This window comes from Mus pahari, chromosome 1 (assembly GCF_900095145.1).
Source record: "Mus pahari chromosome 1, PAHARI_EIJ_v1.1, whole genome shotgun sequence".
NCBI classification, from domain to species: domain Eukaryota; kingdom Metazoa; phylum Chordata; class Mammalia; order Rodentia; family Muridae; genus Mus; species Mus pahari.
This window is the reverse complement of record NC_034590.1, coordinates 51,532,003-51,556,050: the sequence shown is the minus strand read 5'-3', so window position 1 is coordinate 51,556,050 and position 24,048 is coordinate 51,532,003. Positions and strand designations below refer to the sequence as shown.

The 24,048-nt window shown below is 49.9% G+C and overlaps 1 protein-coding gene across 7 annotated transcripts in view; it reads right to left on the bottom strand.

The window, feature by feature from the left end:
• Positions 1–22,401, bottom strand: part of Znf710 (zinc finger protein 710) — a 65,678-nt gene extending 43,277 nt beyond the window's left edge. For 3 of the 7 annotated variants that reach the window (XM_021198042.2, XM_029531845.1, XM_029531839.1), the window contains exon 1: positions 20,723–21,235. The gene's annotated coding sequence lies outside the window, so the exon portion shown is untranslated. Of the gene's footprint in view, positions 1–13,224; positions 13,319–20,722; positions 21,236–22,281 lie in introns of those variants that run through there. The other 4 variants (XM_021198032.2, XM_029531814.1, XM_029531820.1 and 1 more) reach the window with 4 other exon arrangements.
• Between the last annotated feature and the right edge of the window lie 1,647 nt (positions 22,402–24,048).

Below are 24,048 nucleotides of genomic sequence, written 5' to 3'. Positions count from 1 at the left end.
TGGGTAAGAGCACCCGACTGCTCTTCCGAAGGTCCGGAGTTCAAATCCCAGCAACCACATGGTGGCTCACAACCATCTGTAACAAGATCTGATGTCCTTTTCTGGAGTGTCTGAAAACAGCTACAGTATACTTACCTATAATAAATAAGTAAATCTTTAAAAAAAAAAAAAAAAAAAAAGCAAAACACAAGCTGGGCGCACGCCTTTAATCCCAGCACTCGGGAGGCAGAGGCAGGCGGATTTCTGAGTTTGAGGCCAGCCTGTTCTACAGAGTGAGTTCCAGGACAGCCAGGGCTAAACGGAGAAACCCTGTCTCGAAAAACCAAAAAAAAAAAAAGCAAAACTCTTATAAGCTGCTAGCAGAGGCACTCAGTAATGGCAACAATGTAGACACTGAAACTGAAGGATCTCAGACCGTCAGGGCTACAGTCTCAAAATTCAAAACCACAAACCAGCAACCAAACCAAAAATGTCACCGACACAAAATATCTAATCTGCACAGGCTCTTTGAGAGAAGTCAAACAGCAACCTACTTACATATACTTATGATAAAGATCTTTTCTCCATCACTACCAGCCTCTCATTCTTTTACAGTCTGCATACAGAGGTTGCAATTCTTTCCCCAAGTTTGTTCTCCCTCCCCATCCTCCCAGCAGGAGCTCGACCACTGAGCAACACGCCCAGGCTCTGGGCTTTTCTGATGACTTTTTATTGGTTCTGAACTTTAGAAATCAACCCAAGCCTGAGCTGTAATATCAACTAAGCTGGTTTTACTGCATTCAAGAGCGATGCTAAACAGTAATGGTGACACAGGTCTCCTTGGCCGATTTCAGCACCGATGTCTGAGTGTTGCTAGTCACTTGGTAATACGGGCTTTAGTAGCTTTAGTAGGTACTATGAATCATGCTAAGAAGGTACCCACACTTCTGTTTCTCTTCTGGCATACTGTTTAGGTAGAAGTGTAATCAATTCTTCCCCAGCATGGTTGGAGTTAATGCGGTCTTGCTGCTCTAGCTCATTAGCATACCATACTTACTAGCATAATCTTTCCTGATACTGACTAGTCTTCCTTCTTGCCCCACTGGGTTGTGGTGGATGACTTGCTTAATATGTGACTGAATTCTATTTCCTACCTACCGTTTTCATTCTTTAACCCAGTCTCCTTGCCACGTTTAATATCAGTCTTATTTTTGCTCTGTGGACTGAATTGGAGACTTCTCTATCTTTTGCTAAGCCACAGAACAGCGTAATGCTATCAATACCAAAAGCGCTGGGAACTGCCGCCTTTGGGTAGAGGAGGCATCGCTCTGATAAGGATCATGATTCCCGCCCCCCCCCCCCCCATTAGCAACATATACATTTTCAGAGGAGCAAGCATTTAATTGAGATTTTCAAATTTAAGCCCATTGCTGTGCATACATTTTTCCATTTAGATATGGCTAAGTCTATTGAAACGTGCCCCGCCCATGCCTGTTCCTATGAGTGTTTTCTTTATTCCTTCCACTCTCAGAGAAACATGCCAGAGGTTAGTCCACTTTGTTTAAAAACAGAATTGGCTCTTGGACATGTTCGTTAATTTCAGTGTTTCGGTTTTGTAATTCACTTATTTCTGCCTTTCTCTTTACTGGTTTCTCCCCTAGCCTTCCTTGGGGGCTGTTTTGATACACCCACCCCTCCAAGATCTGGAGCTGAATGCTTCATTTAATCTCTTTTTTCTCCCATTTTCTTTTTCATAATAAAGGCATTTGATGGCATGAGAATAGAACCAGCTGTCTCCCATAGGTTTGGTTATGTAGTATTTGGGTTTTGATGCTTCTCTAAATATTCATCACTGTACTCCTTTATTTTTTATCTTGATCCAATAACACTTGAGGAGCAGGCATTAGTTTTGTTGAGTGGCTGGGCTTGGGCTGTAGTGTGTTTGAATTTGCAGTGTTTTGGCTGGGTTTACTGCATGGTGATCAAAGGCCCCCTGGACTGGCACTGTTTCTGTTTTGGGTAGGATGTGAGTTCTTGCAGTTGGTTAAGGGAGCTGACAGCGTGTCTGCAGAGCATATGCTCGCTCGCAGAGCCCAAGTGCTTGGAAACTTTGCTTTGCCACGTTATGTCAAAAGTAAAAGAGGCATGGTGGCACACGCCTTTAATCCCAGCACTTGGGAGGCGGAGGTGGGTGGATTCTGAGTTTGAGGCCAGCCTGGTCTACAGAGCAAGTTCCAGGACAGCCAGGGCTATACAGAGAAACCCTGTCTCGAAAAATCAAAAAAAAAAAAAAAAAAAGTAAAAGAGAAGGAGGCGAAGTTTGATGTGTCCGTGGCCATGTTCAGGTGCAGTGTACATAATAAAAACACAGGAGGGCTCTGAGGACCACGTGCTGTTCATAATTTTTAGCTTAAGAGATTATGAGCAATTTTTATTGTTAACATTTTTATATGTTTATCAAATTCCCTACAGAACTGTAAAGCTGACTAATACAATTTTCTTTCTTTTCTCCTAAGGTTTGCTAACAGATGAAATACGGATGACAAAACAGGATTTCAGGACACATGCCCTGCCCAGTCAGAGTTAAGGAAGCCACCAAAAATAATTAGACCTGGACACACCTGAGGACAGTGGCTGGTGACAAGCCCACCATCACTCTGATTCTAGAAAAGGGAATGGATGCTGGTGTTGGTTGGCCCACTAGCATCTGCTGCCCTTTCTAATGCCAGTAGTCCTGGAGAAGGAGTGGCCAAAACCCTAGGGAGGTCGAGATAACTCCACTGTCCACCATAGAGAGGGGAGGAATCTGTGAGAGGCACAATAGGGAAGGGCATTCCTTACTGATCCTGGAGGTGACCAGCTCCACAGCCCTGCCACACTTACTCCAACTTCCTGGAGGCCTTTCCCCACCGGGATCTCCCCTGTCCCTACCCTGAGTTCTGTGTCCGAGCGGGCAGGGAGGGGGGAGGCCAGAAGGTGTTACTAATAATAGGACGGGGGCAAGAATAACCAGTTTTCTCAATCACTAAGCCCACCTCCTCGGTGTGGTCGTCAGACCCCATCCAATGTGGTGGACAGCCTAGGCTCATGGAATCAGGAGGAACATCAGGGAAGTGGACTCCTTGTCCTTTTCTGTAGAAATTGGATTAAGATGGTTAACCAAGGGGACTGGAGATGGCTCAGTGGTTAAGAGCACTGACTGTTCTTCCAGAGGTCCTGAGTTCAATTCCCAGCAATGACATGGTGGCTCACAACTATCTCTAATGGGATCTGATACCCTCCTCTGGTGTGTCTGAAGACAGTGACAGTATACACTAAATAAATAATACTTTTTTTAAAAAACAAAAAAGATGGTTAACCAAATATAGCAAGATGTTAGGATGCAGGTGGAAGGACAAACAAGGTCCTGCAAGTTGTCCCCTAACCTCCAGGTCACATACCCATACACATACCAGGCGCGCGCGCACACACACACACACACACACACACACACACTCACACACACACACACAGAGTAAATAAGTCTAGCCCAGAATGGGGCATATAGTTAGTGCTCAAACTAGCCTCCCGCCTCCCTCACTGAGGAAGCCCAGCTCAGGCTCATGCCACGTTTCAAAAGCTCTTGCTACATTCTCAAATGCAGACTCAGGTGTGTAGAACATGCCCCAGTGGAAAAATTTTAGTTGGGATAATTTTTCAACGAGCTCTAAGAAACTCAGCCAAGAACAGAAAACGTACTTTTGTAAATTATCTGTTAACATCAGGAGAGAATTCTAGGAGAAACGACAACGCGGTACTCAGGCACTATATGCATTACCGCTAGAGGCCCTCAACTCTCAGGCCAACACTCCCCAGGGGATCTGCCCTCACTGATATGGCCACGCTGCTGGTCATGCTGGAGTGGCCTGCCTTACTGTTTCTTCCCTCAGAACCCACTGGAGGGGATGGCAAGCCTTGGAGGATGTCTTGACATTTCTCAACGTACCTCACCGGCATCTTCATCTCCTGCCTCCAGACTCTCCCTCCCATTCCCACTGACCCTCTTCTCACAAGTCCTGGGTTTTGCTTTGCAAGGCTCTCTTTGTTGGCCAGACAGCATCTCAATCAAACCACGACCCCACCTCCCCCCACCCCTAGTGATGCTGAGCCCCAGGTTCTACTTCTAGCAGTTCTAACTAAACAAGCCAGGTGTGGCAGCTCTACTCTGTAGTTCCAGCATTTGGGAGGGTACGACAGAATGATCTCAAAGTCAGCCCGGGCTACACTGCAAGACCCTATCCCAACAAAAACAAAACACAAAACAAAACAACAATGAATTCCAGGCAAACTCACAAGCTCCTGCTTGTAAGTCCAACATCCATCATCACTTGTGGGACAGAGACCGTGATGTTCACCTTTGTTGGGCCAATGAAAGGTACATGGTAAAAACTTGGTGATTAAATGAAGAGATGAAAAGGGGAAACTTTAAAAGAGCAGTGGGACCCCTGACTTCACAGCGCTGGGATCTACAGGAAACAATGATAGCATAGAGCATAGACACTAGAAGGGCTGCCTGTGCCCAGGTCACTGGCCTGGGAAGCTAAGGCTTGGGAGGCTGGGGATAAGGAGGCAAGACTGGGAAGCATTACCTGTCCAACCCCTGAGTCCTGTGACACATCTGTGGGTCCTTTCCTTCCCTCTGAGCCCAGGTCTACAGGGTCTTTTAGGTCAGTGCCTGCATGGGTGAAAGTGGCCTGTATTTCCATGTAACACAGTCTCAGTCTACAAAGGACTGTGCTGAGTTAGAAGTTAGATCACATTGATTCCATCTCAAGCCACACACAGCAGAGACCCTCACCCTTTGACCCATGGCTCCCTGCGGTGCTAAGGGCGGGCGGGAACACCTCTCCGAGGATGCCCAAGTGGCCTAGTGCTTGTATTTTTGGTAGGTCCAACACCATTAAAAGTGGTTGGTCCATTTCCTCCCAAATCTTAGCTGGCAGGTTCCATCTAAGGTTGCAGAAGGGGATCTATCATGTCCTGTTACAAATAGGGGAGGGTCACAGTGTGGGTTCGGGATGCGCCATTCGGAAGAGAGGGAGGACGGAGTAGGTAAGGGATCTCATCCACCAGCAAGATAACAGGGATAGAGTGACAAAGGAGCTGGGAGCGTGGCTGTCGATGGGAGAAAAGAAGAGCATATTAAAATTTAAACAAAGCCCACCCCAGGGGAAACAACCAGGCTCCCTCTCCCAACCTGCGCCTCTCTTTTCGAGCTTCAGGTTCACATAAACTGAAACGACGCCCTTCTCTTGGGGCTGCAGTTTGTGCTTTTGTTTTTTGTTACCCATTCGGGCAGTGGCAGCTGGCAGATTGGCTCTCTTGGGGGGAAGGCAGTTTGGGCCTCCTCAAGCCTATGGTCCTTCCAGGCAGGCTTGAAAGAAGACAGAACGTAGCCGGCTGGGCCCAGGGCCTCAGCTTGACAGAGGGTGCAGGAGGTAAGGAGAGGTTTTTCTGACACATGGACATGGCCAAACACAGGCCTCCACGTCAACAACAAAAGGGTCTAAGAAAGATGGTAGGGAGGGAAGACCCCCCCAAAAGGTCCCACCAACTATCAGACAAACGGGCCATGCAGAGCAGGGAAGGAAAAGGAGGAAGAGCAGTTCAGGAAAAGGAACAGGAAGGCCCAGTTTAGCCTTCATGAACGCTACTTCCTCAAGAAAGTCCGACGAACTTCCTCCTCTTCTCTTACCAGAGGATGACGGAAGGCTAGTGAGTGTGTGAGGGGCCCAAGTTTGGGCAGAAGCCTCCACAGGACATCATCATCTCCTTCCACTCCAGAGGCCCAGCCTCAGCATCTTCCTCGAGTTAGGACAGGATGTTTGGTTTAGGTTATCTCCCTAGCAGAGAGACAGGCCTGTTTCCTGAGAGTCACCCTTCTGCCCTAAGCCCTAGGAAAAGGTTTCCCAGGGAACCACAGAATTGACTGTTGCCTGAGGTTAGAAAAGGCAATGCAGGGGCCCAGACCTGGAGCCCAGGGTGCAAAATAGAGGCATAAAGACAGAACTTTCTTCCCCAAGCTAACAGAGGTCAGGCAGGCGGCAGGGTGGAGACAGGGCATCCCCAGGGCTTGGCCAGTCGAGCTAATTGGTGAGCTCCAGGTTGAAGGAGAGACCTTGTCTCAAAAACTAAGGCAGACAGTGATCGAGGAAGACACCCGATGTCACCCCCCGACTAAAATGCCATCGACTGCCTCGGAAGGATGCTCTACATCCTTTGCAGTGGCTCTAAGGAGAATGTTTAACCCACAGAGGATTTTTAATTAAAAAACTAATTTAACATTTGTTAATTAAGTAACAAGATGGTACAAACAGTACAATCTCATATTTTGAATTAAAAATTGCTGAAGGGGTGTATATATACTCTCTTTTTAAATTATTTAATAATTATAGATCTTTTTTGGCCCATTTATTATACTAATGTTCTGCAATAAACTTCTTTGTAATAAGAAAAATGGCCATGCTGGGTAGTGGGTGTGTCTTTAATCCCAGCACTCAGGAGGCAGGGCAGGTGGATATCTGAGTTCGAGGCCAGCCTGGCTTACAGAGTGAGTTCCAGGACAGCCAGGACTCCACAGAGAAACCCTGTCTCAAAAAAAAAAAAAAAAAAAAAAAAAAAAAAAAAAAAAGCAAAACAAACAAACAACAAAACCCTACATTTGAGTCCTTTCAAGGAATAAGAAGAATGTTCCAGACAAAAGGATTTAGAATTCTCCAGTCTGTGCAGCCAGGGGGGAATCTCCAATACAGAGCCACATGATCCTCCTATTTCTTTCCTTTCTTTCTTTTTATTGTTTTTGTTTGTTTTCCAAGCCTTAGCTGTCGTGGAGCTCACCCTGTAGACCAGGCTAGCCTCAACAATCCTCCAATTTCTGAAGACAAATTCTGAGGACACGGCCCCTCTGCAGGCCCTCTTGATGAGCTCAGAGGAGTGGAGCTGAGGAGCTGAGTGGGAAAGGGCAAAGCCCATTTCTCCTGTCCCTTGTTTGAAGAAAGGGAGAATGACCAGCTTCACAGCTGTACTGACCAGTTTTGTGTCAACTTGACACAGCTGGAGTTATCACAGAGAAAGGAGCTTCAGTTGGGGAAATGCCTCCATGAGATCCAGCTGTAAGGCATTTTCTCAATTAGTGATCAAGGTGGGAGGCCCCCTTGTGGGTGGTGCCATCTCTGGGCTGGTAGTCTTGGGTTCTATAAGAGAGCAGGCTGAGCAAGCCAGGGGAGGCAAGCCAGTAAAGAACATCCCTCCATGACCTCTGCATCAGCTCCTGCTTCCTAACCTGCTTGAGTTCCAGTCCTGACTTCCTTTAGTGATGAACAGCAGTATGGAAGTGTAAGCTGAATAAACCCTTTCCTCTCCAACTTGCTTCTTGGTCATGATGTTTGTGCAGGAATAGAAACCCTGACTAAGACAACAGCTAGATTTACCTGTAGTCCAGTCACTCAGCCGACATATGCAGGAGGAGTGCTAGGTATTAGAGGCAGCTATCATTGAGAGAGGTAAGAGGAGGTAAGGGAGTTCATGGCCAGCCTAGGCTACACAGCCAATTTGGAGCCGGGAGTGGTGGTGCATGCCTTTAATCCCAGCACTCGGGAAGCAGAGGCAGGCGGATTTCTGAGTTCGAGGCCAGCCTGGTCTACAAAGTGAGTTCCAGGACAGCCAGGGCTACACAGAGAAACCCCACCTCGAAAAGCAAATAAACAAATAAAAACAAAAAATATATACCTTTCCTCCCCTTCTTCCCCTTTAATTTGCACTTCTGCATAAAAAATACTTTAAAAATTATCCTCCTGATCCTTCTCCTCTCCCTGCAAGGCCTTTCTCTCTCTCTCTCTCTCTCTCTCTCTCTCTCTCTCTCTCTCTCTCTCTCTCCCCCCCCCTTTGCCCTTCTCCTTTCCCTTTGGTGACTTCCCTGGCCTTGGTCCTTGGGGCCAGTAAACTTACCCACACGAGCAGCTTCCCAATAAACCTGTCTTTAATAATAATAATAATAATAATAATAAATCTTCCAAGTACTAAGTGACTTTAGCTCTGAAAACTTCTTGACCATAGAACAAAGTAAAGGCTTCAGAAACCAGGATGTGATCTCTCTGGGCTCCTGGCAGTGGTCGACACCGCCCTGAGGCCAGTTCACAGACAGTAAGTAGTAAAAGCTTCCTTGACATAATGCTGAAGTTCAGTCGCTCTGATGAAAGCTGGCCACTTCAAAGACGGGATTGCAAAGCCCATCTCTAATCTTCCGCATTGTGTCTGATGCAGCCGGCAGGGCATGGGGCTTGCCTTCTCCATACATTGCCTGAGCTTTGCCCTGGAGACACAGGCTGGCTGAAGAGGCAGGAATAGAAGTTTACACACATTCAACTGGGTCTAGACCATGGTAAATGGATGACCACAGGCTCTTGAGCAAAGAAATGTCGGTTTAAAAAAGAGGGGGGCATGATGGCATACTCCTTTAAGCCTGACACTCTATAGAAGCACATGGATTTCTGAGTTTGAGGCCAGCCTGGTCTACAGAGTAAATTCTAGGACAGCCAGGGCTACATAGAGAAACCTTGTCTAGAAAAAAACAAGAGAGGGTAGGGGAGATGGGATGGGGGTTTGCAGAGGGGAAACCCGGAAGTGGGATAACAACATTTGCAATGTAAATAAATAATTAATAAAAAAAGAAAAGGAAAAACAAAAGAGGGTGGGGGGGGAAGAGGAGGAAAGAAAGAATTGAGCTGGAGAGATGTCTCAGTGATTAAGAGCACTGGCTACTCTTCCTGGACATGGATTCCCAGCAACCATACTGTGGTTCACAACCATCTGTAACTCACAGTTGCAGGGGATCCATACACAATCTTCTAACTTCTGTGGGCACTACATGTATGTACACATGTATGTGCATGCATGTATATGCATGCAGACAAAGCATTCTTGCATGAAGAGAGCTGGGTGAGGTGGTTTACTCCTTCCTGTGTCCTAGAACTTAGGAATCTGAGGAAGAGATTGCTGAGTGTGAGACCAGCCTACACTGCACACTGAATTCCAAACCAGCCTGTGCAATGGGGAGACACCCTTTCTCAAAAGCCGGTGCACTGGGGGTGGGGAGGATCTGGAAAGAAGAGCCCAGTAATTCTGGAGTCCAATGGATTTAATGCTAGCTTCCAAATCTCTCTCCATGAACGTGGACCGAGTCAGTTCAGACTTCCTCAGTCTATAAAAGGGGAAGCTTGGGCCGATGAGATAGATGCCTTGGAGACAGAGGCGCTTCGAAAGCCTCACGGAGCTGGATTACCCGGAGCCCACGTAAGAGTCCTCCGACCTCCACCTGTACATCATGGCACACACGCCTTCTCTCCAACACATATCACACTCGCGTGCGCGCGCGCACACACACACACACACACACACACACAACCACAATAAAGGAAATCCTTTTAAAAACCCAATAAGCTTGCACAAGCTCAGAGAGTGCCTGAAAGAGACTATCTGAAAGGCTGAGAACACCTGGGAGAACCCACCACATCGACCACCATCTTTATGAATATATGTTACCAGGTAGTATATGCATGAGGCACAAAATTCAAAATGCTCCCTTCCCCAGGGAGAGCACTGTTATAAGTCTCCAAAGTTCAGCCAGGCACTCTGCCCCTTTTCTCACTTAGAAAGACCCCTCAGGTCACCCCCAAGAGTACATGGGCACATAGCAGGACCTCGTTTCCTCCTACGAATATGACACAGAGAATAACCACATGGATGCTGTTCTCTGCTGACGGTGCTTTGAGGGTCTCCACCCTCTCTTTCCTTTCCCTTTCTTCCCCCCTACCTCCTTGTTTGTTTGGGGTGTGTGTGTGTATGTGTGTGTGTGTGTGTGTGTGTGTGTGTTTCTCCCTGAGACAGGGTTTCACAATGTAGCTCTGGATGTCCTAAAATTCACAGTGTGGACCAGGCTGGCCTCAAACCACTTGTCATCATTTTATAGTGTGTATCTTGCCCTTTCCTGGCTTCTGCTGGGGCCTTGAGCATGCCAGGCCAGCAATCGACCCCAGCCCCTACATTAGGAGAGCTTGCTCTTAAGTTCCTTTTTCCTCTCTTCCAATCCATGGCCAGCTTACCTCTAGATCGCGTTGTTTCTCTCTACAGCCCTCCCATCTCTTCATCTCATTTGCGAGCCAAGAGTTCATAAACAGCACTGAAATGTCGGTACCATTGCTTGTGGGAGGGAGACTGACCTAAGAAGCCCCTTTTGGGCTGGAGAGATGGCTCAGCGGTTAAGAGCACTGACTGCTCTTCTGAAGGTCCCGAGTTCAAATCCCAGCAACCACATGGAGGCTCACAACCATCCGTAATGAGATCTGATGCCCTGCCCTCTTCTGGGGTTTCTGAAGACAGCTACAGTGTACTTACACATAATAAATAAAAAAGAAGCACCTTTCAGTGTAAGCAAGGACACTGAGCACCTAAGAGGTAAGCTGGACCAGTCCACAATCATAGGACAGGTAATATTATTATTATTATTATTATTATTGTTATTATCGTCATTACTATCACTATTAAGAGTAATATTGATTTTACCATAAGCTCTATTCAGTCAATATAAGTCTATTAATCAATGACTCTTCCCAACAGTGAGCCAAGCACCGGGGCTCCAGAAATAAGTAACATGGTCCCAAGCTTTCCAAAAGCTTGGCGTTCTGTATGGAAGTCTGAGCCCTACATCCCCTGCCCCTGCCACACACAGCTAACAGGCAACAGTGGCTTAGAAGCAGGGAAAGACCAGCAGGATGCCTATCATCACAGCACTATCAGGATAACAGACAGATGCAGAAGTACCAGCCTACGTTGGGGGCCACCCTGGACTTCACTGATTCCCTGACCTTGTCTCAAAAAGCAAGCAAACTACCGGTCATGGAGGTTTGGGACTTTAATCCTAGCACTTGGGAGACAAAGGCAGGAAGATCTCTCCGAGTTCCAGGCCAACCAGGGCTCACGACATAGTGAGACCCTGTCTCACAAACAAGCCAGCCGAAAACCAAACAAACACAGAAAGGAAGACATGCAGTGTGCATTCATGTATGCAGGTGTACATGAGTATGTATATGCACACGTGAGTCTTCATGTGCAGCACAGAGGGCAACCTGAGGGACCTCAGATACAGCCATCTTTTTTTCTGAGAGGGTTTTTCATTGGCCTGTCTGCTCTCCCCAGTGCTGAGAGTACAAACACTACACAACTTTATGGCCTCCCTATCCCAACAAGCGGTTTTAAGTAGGCCTGACAAAACTAGGGCTCTGGCTCAAAAGAGAAGGCAGTTGGCAACAAGGCATCCATTGGTGCACAAACCAGAGTGTCAAGGGAACGAAGGAGGCTGGTTCACCATGGGTGGGGGTGGGGTGGGCATCAAAAAGGGGGCGTTCCTTGGAGACTCTGGGTGATTGGCAGGGCCTTCTGTGTGTGTTGAGTTCTGCTTCTCCAAACAGAACGTGGAAAGTTCTTAATAAACGGATGGATCTGTAGGACAAATACCTGCTAGAAGGAAACATACCCTCCCTGAAAGAATATGCTCGCCTGAGTTGGTATGATGGCTCAGGCCCAAGCAAGTGCACATTCAGACAGACAGACAGACAGACAGACAGACACACACACACACACACACACACACACACACACATGCGTGCACGTGCGTGCATAAAATGCTTTCCCTTAACAGCACCTAATTAATTTGTGGGATTAAAGAAAGACAAGAAGCTGGGCATGGTTATGCACACCTTTGATCCCAGCACTCAAGAGGTAGAGGCAGAGGCAGGCAGATGTGGGAAGGAGGCCTGGTCTACAGAGCTATATACTGAGATCCCGTCTCCAAAGAAGAAAAAAAGGAAAGAGAGACAGCTAAACTACTGTGACAAACGAACGTGAACAGGGACAGTGGGGACTTTCTATAAAGCTTTTCAAATTCCTTGTATTGTGTGTGTGGTGTGTGTGTGTGTGTGGGGGGGGGGGGTTGCTCGGCATGACAGTCCTCACCTTTAATTCCAGCACTAAAGCCAGGCGTGGTGGCGCATGCCTTTAATCCCAGCTCTCGGGAGGCAGAAGCAGGAAGATTTCTGAGTTCGAGGCCAGCCTGGTCTACAAAGTGAGTTCCAGAACAGCCAAGGCTATACAGAGAAACCCTGTCTCGAAAAACCAAAAAAATAAAGATAAAAAATAATAATAATTCCAGCACTGAATTTGAGGCTAGCCTGATCTACATACTGAATTCTAGGGCAGCTATGGCTATGTAGAGATCCTATCTCAAAAAAGAAAAGAAATGAGAAAATTAGGTACATACAGCCAGGCTCTGACTAGAAGACTACTACAAGTTTGAGGATGGCTTGACCTACGTCTAAGATCCAGGTCAGCCAGGGCCAAACGATGAAGTCCTGTCTCAAAACAAGGGGCTGGGGGCGTAGCTCAGTTGGTGGCTGGCGCAGGCTAGCATAAAATGCAGAATCCCATCCCCAGCACATCTGGATAGGACACACACATCTATGATCCCAGCTAAACATATAAAACTACAGCGAATGTAAATGGCCTGAACTCACTTGTTAAACAGCACAGATGTCAGAATGTGTCACAAACCAAAGGCAGGCAGTCCAGCTGTGGGCGGTACCTGGGGCATATGTGGCCAAGGTAGAGAGCCCTCATCACTCAGGCTGAACCAGACATGTGGAAGAAAGCTGAATGCCCAGGACTGTGGCCAGGGTACCCAAGTGCAGCAAGGACAGACAGGGGGAAATGGCAGAGATAACAGGATCAGAGAAGGACCCGTGATAAACCAGATCCAAGCAGGCCAGGCTGTCCCTGACAGTAACCATGTCAGGCAGGCAGGGAGGGAGAGAGGGCAAACAGATTCCAGTGCGAAGGGAGCCACACAGGAAAAGAACTGGGAGACTGGCATGCCCACAAGTGTAGACAGAAACCCAGAGCCCAGGATGAGGGTGGTCCACTCCTACAGAGGCAGTCGGGAGGGCAGGAGGAAAAGCCTAGGGAAGCAGGCGCAGGTTCTCAGCTTGGGCAGGGGTGAACAGGCCCGATTCCAGTAGGGCTGTGTGGAGGGAGGACAAGCCCCAGCGTTTCTACAAGGGGTGGGAAGCTAATAGAGTCGCCAAGATGGAACAAAGCATTTGTCAACCAGACAGTCTGTGAGATTAACCAACCACACCACTGGCTTCCAAAGGGTACCTGACAGTTCTGAGAGGCCAGTCGGTCGAGGTCGGCAGGAAGACACGCTGCTGTGACCCATAATCCCAGCAGTCAAGTTTGCCTGTGGTGTTTTACCAGGCAAGCAGAACTGCTTTCACAACCAGGAAGCTACGCCACCCCTGTCCTGGAAATGGGATGGTCACCAGGGCGGCACCCAAGCCCACGCTCTTCCCCACCCCCAGACAATCCACACACAAGCCAAAGTCATCCCCAAAGTTAGTTTCTCATTTAAATCTGGGCATTCTTGCTTTCTGGGTCTTTTTTTTTATTTATTTATTTACATTTCAAATGCTATCCCGAAAGTTTCCTATACCCCTCCCCCCACCTCTGCTCCCCTACCCACCCACTCCCACTACTTGGCCCAGGCCTTCCCTTGTGCTGGGTCATATAAAGTTTACAAGACCAAGGGGCCTCTCTTCCCAGTGATGGCCGATTGGGCCATCTTCTGCTACATATGCAGCTAGAGACACGAGCTCAGGGGGTACTGGTTAGTTCATATTGTTGTTCCACCTACAGGGTTGCAGACCCCTTCAGGTCCTTGGGTACTTTCTCTAGCTCCTCCATTGGGGACCCTGTGTTCCATCCAATAGCTGGCTGTGAGCATCCACTTCTGTGTTTGCCAGGCACTGGCATAGCCTCACAAGAGTCCGCAAGCATTCTTGCTTTCTGTAGCCATCCTTCCAACCTCACCTTGACTCTGTAGCTCCTAGCCAGGGATAGGGAGGGAAGACTGGTGGGCCACAGTGATCTCTTATGCTCAATTCTGACTGCTTGGAAAATCCAAGCACTTCCCACAGCTCTCTGCACACTCCCAGAAATAAACACACAATAGAGCATGTATATATATATATATATATATTTAATACCAGAAACCCATACAATGGCGGGTGTGAAAGACAGAACCAAAGCCCTCTTAAAGGCTGCCCCACTTCTGAGAGTGACTTGACCCCGTTTGCAAATATGGTATAAGGAGAAACCCTATGCATGAAAATTCACATAGCAAAGGGAAGAGTAAGGGGGAGGCAGAGGCCTCTGTGCCTCGGAAAGGCACTGGGGGCGGGGAAGGGTGGGCTCTGGGAGCACCACTCAGTAATTAGGAGGTAATAAAGCCAGTTATTTCACCTTATGATGCTGCTGACATGCATTTGGCCAGCTCTGGTTCTAACACCCTTTAATCTGTTCCGTTTGGGGATCTACCCCAATTTCCTCTTGCAACCCCTTCCCCTAATTCAAGGGTGCAGTTCTTCAAAGGCTTTCCTTCCAGAATGTTTAGTCTTCAAGGCTGCAGTAATCTTGTTTGCTAATTCTTTGCTTTGCAAATAAGAAGTTGGACCCAATAGTGATACGGGTTTTCAGAAGCAGTCTGGAAACCTGGCCCCAGCCCATTTCTGTTTCCTTAGGAAAAATCTTCCTGTCACAATACATGACTGATTAGAAGGTGCTTACTAAGGGGCAAGAGTGGGGTTCTGTGACCTCTCCCTCCCTCTACTACCACTAAAAGATCTCACCCCATCCCACCCGTGTCCAGAGTTTGCTACACGTGACTTCAGGACAGTTATTCTATTTAAATGAGCTAATTTAAATATCTATCTAACCAGTGCTCCAAACAGTAGTCTGCAGTCCCAGCACTCAGCAAGTGTAGGAAGGGGTATTAAGCGTTCAAGGCCAGCTTCAGCTACATGGCAAGCTGGAGAGCAGCCTGAACTACGCGCAGTTCTTCCTTGATTTCCACTGCCCACAAAACAAATGAATAAATATATAAGCTACTAGACAGTATGTACTTAGAATTGTGCCCTGCACATAGTAAGTACTGTCCAATCAAAGATCTGGGTGACACCTGCTTGGGAGGCTGAGGAGGAGGAGAATTTGAAGTCTGCCTGGGCCATGTAGCAAAGCAAGTTGAAGGTTAGCAACTTAGTAAGACCTTGTCTCATAATACTTTGAAAAGGGTCCAGGAAGATGGCTCAGAGGGTAAAAGTGCTTGCCACCAAGCCACCAACCTGAGTTCAATCCTCAAGACCCCCATGGTAGGAGGAAGGAACTGACTCCCACAAGATGTCCTCTGACCTTCAGACCTCCACATGGACACACACACCCTCCCCCACACAATAGTATTTTAAAAATGAAAGTGAAAGGAAAAAAGGAAAAAGCGCTAGAGATGTAACCAGGAGCCATGCTCTTGCCCTGCGTTCATGAGACCCTGGGTTCTATCACCAGTATTGAGCCCAGTCTAGACCAGTACATCTCAGCCTTCCCAATGCTGGGACCCTTTAATACAGTTCCTCGTGTTATGGCAAACCCCCCAACCATAAAATTTTTTTCACTGTTACTTTGTAGCTGTGATTTTGCTAGTGTTAGAAACTGTAATGTAAACATCTGACAGGCAGGCTATCTGATATGCAACCTTGTGAAAGGGTTGTTTGACTCCCCCACCACCACCACCACCCCCCGCCCAAGGGTTCACAAACTACAATTTAAGAACTGCTACCCTAGAGCCAAGGGCTCCCCAAAGCTAATGAGTACAGCAGTCTTCTTTCAGAATACCATGCACATAACTGCATGACTTCAGGTAGGAACCCCAAACGCCGACTGTAAGCACCCATGTCTAGTCCCCTCCCTGTAGTGACTTCAGGAGGCCAGGGACAAAGTTCTGAGGCAACTCTGAAAAGACCACGTTTGAACCCAGAGAACCACTGAGCAAGTTCCCCGTGCGTGCGGTTTTAACTTCCACTTCTGGCAGAAACCTTACAACCCCCTTCCCTAAAGCCCTTTGACCTTGCAGGGTTTCTTCAGGCTAAATCTCCCTCCGTGCATGCAGTCTGTGGCACAAAGCTCCAATACTTCTTACAACCTACTCTGATACTTCTCAAAAGCCCTGACAGTGCTTACTAGGGGAAAAGGAGAGCCCCCAGGAAGGCAGCGCAGGGGTGAGAGGCTCTGGCCCTCCACAAGCTTGGTGACAGCACAACGCTCCAAAAGCTAAAGGTCAGAGCCACCAAAAGGGACCTGTGAGATTGCCTAATTCCCTGCTACTTGCCAGAGAAGTTGTTCCAGGTCACACCAGTCCTTGCCTGCAAAACTAACAACCTCCCAGTTCAGATCGCCCGTTCACCTGAGCCACCGCCTTGTTAGTGGGGTTAAAATGCAGCCTCAGCAAACCTGTGAGGGGGCCCAGGAGTCTGCATTTCTACCGAGCTCCTAGGTAACCACCTACGGGACTGTAAGATTTATATCAAAGTGAACAGAGTAAGCCAGACCAGATGGCATGCGCCTGTAATCCTGACGGTGGCCTGGGAACTGAAGGCAGCACATGCCCGACTCCCAGCCTTTAGCTTCTAAAGGACGATCAGGTGTTCAAGACCAGTCTCTGAGCCACACAGCAAGTTGAGGCTAGCTTAAGTTACTAAAAATAAACAAACAAAAAACCCATCAGTAGGGGAGAGGCACTGTCAGCAGGAAAGCTTTGCAGGTTAAGGCACTTGCTATCAAGTCCAAATAACCTGTGTTCCGCCCCCCCCCCCCAGGATCCACACAGCGGAACCGACTTCCACACAGTGCACCATGGCATCCTTGTGCCCAAACACAGACATAATAAATAAAGTAATAAAATGTTTGTAAAGGCTTTGGGGCTAGACTTGTACACGCTGTCTAGCCCCTTCCATTATTATCCAGAGGGTCTTTCTTTACTGCCTCTATTTCCAAAGAAAGAAAAAACAAAGTATACCCCCTTGGTTACAAAGCTCTCCATCCGAGCTGCTTCAGATATCCTTCAGGAACTGTCCCTCGACTCCTCCCTCCCTAATTATTGGCTCCTATGCCTCTGAACTTTTTCCTTTGAAGCATTATAACAACTATAATTAAAGAGTATTTGTGTAATTATTCGTTTAATGTCTGTCTCCCAGACAGACGGCAAGCTCCGGAGGACGGGATAGCATAGCGCCCAGAACCACGGATGCCCATCAACAGCTGCTGCTAGGCTCTGCTCTTCGCCGGGCTAGCACACTGGGCATTACACCTGTGGGACATCTGCTGGGGACCTCAAAGCAGATGGTGACCGCCCGTGTATGTGTGTGTGTGTGTGTGTGTGTTCCTATATGTGGGTGCATTTGTGTGTGCAGGTGCACAGATTTGCATGCAGAGGGAAGTCGGATGGTCATTCTTCAGGAACCATCTACCTTGTTTTTGGAGGTAAAGTCTCCTGGACTGGTTAGGCTGGCCAGCCCGAGAGCCCCAGCAATCCTCCTGTCTCCATAACCCCAATTCTGGAGTTACAAGTATATGCACCATAGAATTCATGTGGGTACTTTACTACCTGGGCCACTTCCCCAACCCTCAACAGTACATTCCTTAGCTTTAAAATTCCCACTAGTTTAAATATATTCCAGTAGGGTAGGACTGTAGCTCAGTGGTACTGCGCATGGGCAAAACCCTGGATCTGACTCCTCCCAGCATCACCTGTGTTCATATGTGTGCACATGAATTTAAATTCTTGTCAAGGACAAAGATAGTCCTGGTCTGGTGCTGTTACTGGGGAATAATTAGGCCCTGGACACCCTTTCAGTCAGTCCTCAGTGGAGACTCTGCTGCACACTGATATCTCTCTCTCTCCTCTCTCTCTCTCTCTCTCTCAGTCCTCAGTGGAGACTCTGCTGCACACTGATATCTCTCTCTCCTCTCTCTCTCTCTCTCTCTCTCTCTCTCTCTCTCTCTCTCTCTCTAGCCATGGCTGTCCTGGAGCAGCTCACTCTGTAGACCAGGCTAGCCTCGGATCTCAGAGATCCTCCTGCCTCTGCCTCCCATGAGTGCTGGGATTAAAGGGGTGCGACACCATTGCCCCTTGACAATCTGTCTTTTAGCTTCTCTTCCACTGACCTTTAAGGAGAACCTAAAGGCTTAAGACTCAGCTCCTTCACTGGAGAAGAGAGGCCTGACCACGGGATCATTCCAGGGAGGCAAAGCCAGCAGTTGGGCTGCCTGGGGCTGAGATACCAGCTCTGTGCCCCAGGTCAAATGACTTAACGCCCCTGTGCTGTTTCCCAGGTCACCAAAGGAGAATAGCAATGTGTGCCAGCACCCTCAAGGACTATGGAATAGATTATTTATATAATATATATATATATATATATATATATATATATATATATATATATTATATATTATATATATATATGCATAATCCTGGACCAGAACCCCTGATTCTATTATTCTCCCAGTGTTGAATCCCAGTCAGAACCTCTCTATTGTCTTGTAGAAGTCTCCACCCTGTGGCTCCACCCATTCAGGATCTACTCTTTCCCAACCCCCTCCTGCTGCCTTACCTGTCTGGAGCTTGTTTGAAACCATGAATCACTGCACAACTCTGCAGCTCCCATCAATCACGTCCCTGTCCCTGCCTCTGTGTGTCATCGCTAAGCTCCTCCTGGGAGGGAAATGCTTTTCCTAACGTCCAGTACATCACTCAACAAGTATTTAGGAAAGGCCAACTATATATTAGTCTCCCAAGGGATTAGCAGTGGGCAAAGCAAATAAACAATAAATACATAAATGAAATAATAAGATGGTGTGGGGGGGGTCCATAGATAGCCAAGATCTCTACCATATTGAACAGCCCAGCAGATCTAAACCCCGAATGGAGAGCAGCTAGCGGAGGCCCTTCCTTCTTCCCCCACTCTTCTTCCCCTCTGGTCAACCCTAAATAAACCAAGCACAAGGGTACAAAGTATGAAGAAAGTATTCAGGATCAAAACCCAGTAATTTGGGAACATCCTGATGACTAAACTTCTACCCTGCTGTACTGCTAGACTTTAAAGAAAGTCGGTGTTAAAATAGCAAGCTCTCCCAATAATTGCCCTGGCCTGCCCGGTCCTCCAGAGCAGCATACCTAGAGAATAAGGCGATGTTACCTCAGCCTGTACACGTCTTACCAGTCCACGGCTTCAGGTCCTCACAACCATGTTCGTTGAACTGTGTGTGGCTAGGAAGCCTTGGGAGCTGTAAGGGTAGTGGCCTTGAGGAGAGAGAAGGTACTGGGAACAGATCCCAGGGCCTCAGGTTTGAGCGGGGTACCTGACTCCTGACTGAGGGTCAATGGGGTGATCTTTATGCCTTGGTTTGTTTTTTTTTAAAACAACCTCTCTAAGGTCTTCTAACTTTGAAATCAAAGGAATGGCTCACCCGTCCTTCAGAGGCCTTGCAGATTCAGAATCTTTCCTTCTGTGGGTGAGATTTAGAATCCTTCCTTCTGCACACTGAGTCACTTGCTTGAGGCCTAGCCCTGGTAAGACCTGAGGGATGTGGGTGACCAAGCCAAAGGAGGAACCTGCACCAAACGTCAGCACCAGTGCGGGGAGCACTGGGCCTTTCCACCTGTTTCTTCTGGAATGCAATGGATTCTTCCTTTTAGCTTTCCAGGATTCTAATGGTTCGAAACCTTCCTTATGCTGCCAGCCTTTAATACAGTCCTGGTGACCTCCAACCATAAAATTATCCCATTGCTATTTCCTAACTTCATTTTGCTACTGTTATGAATGTAATGTAAATATATGATATATGACACACACCCCCAAGGGGCCGAGACCCACAGATCATCATCCCCTTCTAGGCAAAAAAAAAAAAAAAAAGCTATGCTAGAGTCAGGCCTGGTGGCACATACTGTAATCTCAGCACTTGGGAGCTTGAGACAGGAGGATCCCTAATTCACAGTCTGTCTGGGCTAGGTAGTGAGACACTGCCTCAAAAGAGCAGCCTTGCTAGAAATATCTCTCCAACACACAGCAAACCTAAACTAGAAGCTCATCAAAATCTCTAGTGATCCCATTATTCATTCCTCCAACCCAAAAGGTATTCTAGACCTTGTCTGTCTCCTTGGCTCTAGACAGGAAGCCTAAAATAAAATGACTGGTTGTGACAGAAGGGACCTGAGTACACCGTGGGGCCAAGGGTCAGCTCAGAGAAGACAAGCGAGGCACTCTAGGCGGAGAGTCTGTCCCCACCCCAACTCACTGAAACTCTTGGCCCAAGGTCACTCGGGAAACCAGGCCAGACTATCCATTCTCCCTACCCCAAAGAAAACAGCTCTACCCAGTGCCCTCCAGCCTCCAAGCCAGCTCTACGAGGTGGCTGGAGCTGGAAGTTATCAATTCAAGGCTGTGCTCCAAGAACAGCAGGTGCCCGGCCCAGGGTTACTTGTGGGATCAGAGCAGACAAAAACCCCGAAGCAAAGGTCTCCAAGGTAAATGTGCTTTCAAACAAGTGAAAAGGTGACGGTCAAAATCAAAACCAGACGGGCCCATCAGCTTTGATGAGAATACACTTATATCTAAAGACCGTAAGGACCAGCTCCCCCTTCTCACACCAGCTCCGTGGATCTTTGAAGGTCCCTAGGAGGGCCATCCCCCCTACCCCCCTCCCACCCCGCTCCTGTTCCCATACACCAGTTCTTCTCTTCGGCAGAAATGAACTTTGCTGTTTTACTTACACACGTACAAAGGCAAGGCTGAGAGGGCAGCGTCAAAGCTGGCTGGATGACCCCCAACAGCACAAAGTCCTCCGCACACCTGTGGGGGAGTTTTGTGAGCTTCCGGGGTACCCACCGGGACTAGTTAAGTCTTCAGGTGGACAGTGGCGGAGAGTTTCCATTGTGGACGGAAAGAAAGGGGCTCAGGGTGCCCTTCGAAGATAGGGCACAGGGCCCGCAGGTCAAGTGTCCCCTCACTGGCAGGCTGGCCGCTAAGACCGTGAAGGAGCTCCGCAGTGTCCGGGTGAAAACACACCCAGACTACTGCTCGGCCTGGTCGGAACCATCTCGCAGGGCGTAGAGATACATTAATGACCGTTTTGGATTAGTTAAAGCCCACACAAGCACCTCCCTGGCCTCTTAAATCTTCCCAAACTACAGTTTAGACTGGAGGGAAGCAGTTGCAGGGACCATAAAAGTCATCTTAAAAGGCAAGTTGAAAAAAAAGAAAAAGAAAACCAACAACCCGCTACGCACGAGTTAGCAAGTCCGCAGCTGGGGCGGGGGGGGGGGCAGGGGGTGGCACCGAGGCCGGCTCGGTGGGGTCTGAGAGTCGTGGAAGGAAGGCCACCCGATTCGGGGGGCTCCTCCGTCTGACGCCGACGATCACGCCCCACAGCTCCGTCCAATTAGGAAAATGACCGCGAGGAGAGGGAGAGGGGGCGGCGAGGAAGGGAGGCCGAGCCACCGGAGGCTCGAGATCTGCCGTGGGGATCTGCCCACCGGTTCCCGGCCCGGGGCGAGCGCCTTCAACAGGTCGGAGCCGGGGCCACCGAGGTGGGCCCGGGTCCCGCGCGGTCCCGGGCTGGGGACGTCCGCTGCCCTCGAGGGGCGCCCGGCACGCCAGCTGCGCGCTGCGCCCTCGCCACCCTGCCGGCCGGGCCGCGCGGCCACCCCACCCGCTCACGGAGTAAAAAGTTTGTGGGCAGCCGCAGGGGCGGGGCGGCGAGGGGTGAAACTTTGAGTCCCGGGCCGGGTGCGGGGGGAGCGTCCCCGAGCGCCGCGACACCCACGTGCGGGCCGGAGACCGCCGCCGCCTCCCCGGCCTCCCCGCGCCACCGCCGCGCTTTCCTTTCATTTTGCTTCTTCTCTGCCTGTGCTTCTCTCTCTCTCTCTCTCTCTCTCTCTCTCTCTCTCTCTCTCTCTCTCTCTCTCTCTCTCTCTCTCTCTCTCTCTCTCTCTCTCTCTCTCTCTCTCTCTCTCTCTCTCTCTCTCCCCCTCTCCTCCTCTCCTCTCTCTCTCCTTCCCTTCCCCCTCTCCTCCCTCCTCCTCCCCCCCTCCAGACGCCATCTCTCCCTCTTTCCCCTTCTCTCGCTCCAGCTCTCCGGCATGAGGGAATGTGGAAGTGAAAGGAAAAGACGACATGTTTGCAGCGCGGCTGCGGGCCTGCGCGCCGCCGTCCCCGGGGAGAGGCGGGGGGCGGGTCGACCGCGGCCGCAGCGACCCACCCCCGCGCCCCCAGCCACCCCGCCGCGGGCCGCCCGGGGGCTGGCGGGGCCGCGGGCTCGCGGGACACTCACCCTGGGTCCGGGCGCGGCTCCTCGCGCTGGGGGCCCTCGGCTGGCCGGGCCGGGCGGGCCGGGGGCTCCTGCTGCCCACCGCCCGGGTTGCTGCTGCGCGCCGCCTCCACGCGCGCCCGCCCTGCTCTGCCACCCTCCCTCCGGCTCCTCTCTTTCTCCCCCTCTCTCCCTCCTGCTCTCTCTCGCGCTCGCTCGCTCTCTCGCTCGCGCTCTCTCCCTCCCTGGAAGAAGGGAATGAGGCAGGGCTGACGTGAAGGGATGCTAAACAGCTCCTCCTAAGCCAGCTCGCAGAGGAAGAGAGACAGAAAAGCAGCCCTTTTATCTCTCTTTTGTTTTCTCACTTCCTTCCACCCCCCCAGCACCCCCCTCTCCTCGGCCCAAGTTTTCTTTTTCTCTTTCTACCGCAGAGAGGATTTTTCTTCTTTTCTTTCTCTTTCTCTCGCTGCAACTCTCCTACTCGAATTGCAAGCCTGGAGGCTTCTCTTTTTTTTTTTTTTTTCTTCCCCTTCCCTCTTTTCTTCCTCCTTCCTCCTTTATTTCTCTAAAAGGGTTTTGTTTGCTGTGGGAGTTTCGTTTGAAAATCGAGTCACGCCTTTTTCCTTCTTTTCTTTCTCCCTCTCCCTCTTTTTTTTCCCCTCCTCTCAGCAGAAAAGGGGAACAAAGATTAACAAGCGGGGGAGAAGGGAGCGTCAGAACCTCGCATGGAAATGGGGGGCTGTCCCTGCCAGGCACAAAGGGGGCTCGAGAGAACAGCCCCCCAGGAAGTCTGGGGTGTCCTATCCCAAATAAGAGCTAATGGGGGTTGGGGTCGGGGGAACCCCTGAGAGGCCAGTCCTTCCGAATACGGGTAAGGGCTGAGCCTGCCCCCTCCCCAGTCAGGGGTGGAAGCTGGGGGTGCTCTTCACTTAATATATTTTTTAAGTGGGCAGATGGGACTTAGAGCAAACGTCGCCGCAGAGCCCTCAACAGTAAAGAGCCTTTAAACAGCTGTTCGCAGAGCCCTGGACGGTCAGACTCGAGGGAACGGCCCCGGCTGCTATCGCCGGGACCCGGGTGCGAATGGGGTTCAGAGGAGTTCGGGGTCCCTCACATCCTCCCCAAACCCAGGGCCTAGGCTCGACCCCGGGGTGCATTGCTGGAGGGCGCCGAGGCGTGGTCGTTCACTGAGGTCTGGGCCCTTGTGGCTCCCCGCGGGGCCCGGGGTTCGGCATAGCCTGGCCTCCTCCCAGCTCTGGGACAGGCCGGACACCCCGCCTCCAACCTCCCGGACACCCGCCACTCAAGAGCTGCGCCGCTCGACTCCGACGCATGGGCGGGTACGGAGCCCGCGGACAGAGCCGGGCAGTGTCGCCACCAAGGGTCAATTATTCATGGGGCGCCTGGGCGTGCTCCCAAGACCAGCTCTGTCTTCGGCTTCTCCGGAGGAGTGGAGACAACACGGGGGAAAAGTTCCCAGAGCAAAGTTGGCCACATTTCTTATTTTCCCAAGTAAGTATTGAGCACCTGCTGGATGCCTGGCCCTTGGACTGGGGCTGCAGCTGGGCGAGAAACGTGAGGTCTCGGCGGGCCCAGACAAAGCGAGGGAAGCTGTGGCTCCGGACCAGGTCACCGAGCTGAAGGGAAGCCTGGATCCTCTCCCCTCCCTGCGCTCTTCCTTCCCCTTCCCTCCTTCCTCCGGGCTGCATCTCCTTGGCTCCACCCCTTCTCATCAATTCCTCCCACACTTCCCTGCTCTCCCTGGCTTTTCACTGGAGGGTCCCTTCTCCC